The sequence below is a fragment of the Bombus fervidus genome, unplaced genomic scaffold (genome assembly GCF_041682495.2).
Source record: "Bombus fervidus isolate BK054 unplaced genomic scaffold, iyBomFerv1 scaffold0025, whole genome shotgun sequence".
Classification (NCBI taxonomy): Eukaryota; Metazoa; Arthropoda; class Insecta; order Hymenoptera; family Apidae; genus Bombus; species Bombus fervidus.
Genome location: NW_027212588.1, coordinates 35,001 through 37,500, shown reverse-complemented (window position 1 = coordinate 37,500; position 2,500 = coordinate 35,001). Strand labels below are relative to the sequence as shown.

The following is a 2,500-nucleotide window of genomic DNA, read 5'->3' as shown; positions in this document are numbered from 1 at the left end:
CGACTTAAATTACATTTAGTGATCTCTATTTTGTTGACTTTCTTTATAATTTCATAGAGATGTGCAATAAAATTATTTAATTCTTTACCAAGGGCTTCCTCGTTCCCTTGGTTTAATTTAAAAATATTTTCCAGCCGATCGTAGGCCTCACTTAAAACAGGAGGTACGTCGGCTGTCGTCAGTATGGCTTCTTCCAGGCTGAGTCTCCATGCACTAAGAGACTCATTGTCAACGCGGATCTCAGGCGCATTTGAAGACGCATTGCCTGGATCCACGAGATCGCACCCTCCCACTGTTGCCCAATTAGCCTCCTGAGAGCTTGTTGCCTCACCGACCAGTCTTAGCTTTTTTCTCTGATATTTGATCTGGTCTAAGGTCTTGTTTGTGAGGATCTTATTTATTTCTTTGTTTGGATATTTATGGTTTTTAAATTTTTCATTAAGCTCTCTCAAGAGACTAAGTTCTACTTCCGTCCAATTTTTATCTTTTGGGGGGTCCGGTCCCCTTCTTTTCTGATTTCTTAGGGCAGGGTGCGCATGCCTTTCGTGGGTCGAGAGTCCTCTCTGGGTCCCGAAACTCATGGGACATGCTTCACACTTATATTTTCCCACTGCCTTTTGACCAGTGCCTGTACATTTAGGAATGTGGCACTGGGTCCCATGAAGTTTCGAGAAACTTTTCCCACAGAGACAACTCCATTTAATATTCGCATCTGTATGGTGTAGATCGAGGTGCTTGTTCAGGTCGGATAACGACATGAAGAAAAGGTTTATTCCCTTCTCTTCACATACTGGACACGCAACCCGATCGCCCACTAAAGGTACCGTAATTCCATAACTCGTTGTCCGTTGGCTAGCTTGGTCGTCACCCATGATCCCCTGAGAAGCGGAAAAATCCGCCACGGCGCCTCCGGGATCGAGAGGCGTCGCGTCCGAGGCTTCGGTTGAATCGAACATTGAAACAAGAATATGTGTATCCGAAGTATTTAATTCCATCCATCATCCATCTCATGTCCTTTGATTAGCCAGGTCGTCATAGGTATGAAGGAACGAGTTCCTTGTTGTTGGTTTAACATCCTCCTCTTCACGGTACTCCATTTCCCGTTTCGGCACGGCCGATGATGTTGTTCAGCTCACGTCCCTTCGTCGCTACACTCCGTTTGGCCATGTCCGCTAACACCCGGGGGATATTTCCCCACGCTAGCGAAGCGAACATGTTACCGGCGGTACCACGAGGAGGTAGGAGTGCAACTTGGATAGACAGGGCCAAGGCCCTGCCTATCCCCGAGTACCTATGACTCCCCAAGGCCCCGCGACAAGGCCGTTATGTAGCGGCCAGACGCTGAGGGCCTCGAGGGGTAGCAATGTGAGGCACGGCCCGGCGGCGCATCGCCTTCCAGATGTTCGTCAATTTGCTCAAAGGGAAAAAAAATTCGCTACGCACGACCAACAAGGGCCGCACGCAGCGAAAATCCCCCCTCGAGTATGCGAATCGAAGTCCAGCGGCGTATTGCTTTCCAGCTCAGCCACCAAACCCGAAACGTGCAGCCTTCCGACAAAAGCACCACCGAACTGCTCGCTCTTAGACCTTCCAAGCACATACAACGCCACGTTGAGCGGTGTATTGCTCTTCCAGTGTGCGCGACTAAGTCCAGCGGCGTATTGCTTTCTGGCGCGTGTCAAAATGATAGCACATACCCAGCTGGCACTGCCGGGGACACCGCCTAGGTGTAGATGGGAATCGATTTAAAGGAAAAAAAAAAATTCGCTACGCACGATCGATAAGACCGCACGCAGCAAACCCTTCCCTATTGTAATGAGCGACTAAGTCCAGCGGCGTATTGCTTTTTAGCGTACGCACCGAACCAGACGCTAGTAATTCCATAGCGGATATCCGGCTAAGTCCAGCGGCGTATTGCTTTTTCGATGGTATAAAAAAAGCCTTAAATGGAAAAAAATCGCTACGCACGACCATAAGACCGTACGCAGCGAATCCCCCCATAAGCCTTTATTAGCGCATGCGACACCAAGGCCCGCAACACATTGCACCCCATTAAGGGGCCAATTACGTCACTAGTACGATGACGAGACTTTTGACAACCTTAAGAGAGTCATAGTTACTCCCGCCGTTTACCCGCGCTTTTTTGAATTTCTTCACGTTGACATTCAGAGCACTGGGCAGAAATCACATTGCGTCAACACCCTTGGGGGCCATCGCAATGCTTTGTTTTAATTAGACAGTCGGATTCCCCTAGTCCGTGCCAGTTCTGAGCTGAGCGTTGAATGGCGGCCGAAGAGAACGACCGCGCGCAACGACGATAATTAGATATCGTCGAGCGACGGAAGCCTCGCAGCAAGGAAGATCCGCGGGAGGCCAAGGCACGGGACCGAGCTCGGATCCAGGGTTACGCGACGACCGCGATCGTCTCCATACCCGTTGCAAACGAGAAATGGATAGACCGGGACGCCGTTTCGACCGTTCAGCTCGCCCAGGCCCGGCA

The 2,500-nt window shown here is 50.2% G+C and overlaps 1 pseudogene; it reads right to left on the bottom strand.

Annotated features, from left to right (window-relative positions):
* The window catches only part of LOC139997034 (large subunit ribosomal RNA), an 8,873-nt pseudogene that overhangs the window by 3,873 nt on the left and 2,500 nt on the right, over positions 1-2,500 (bottom strand).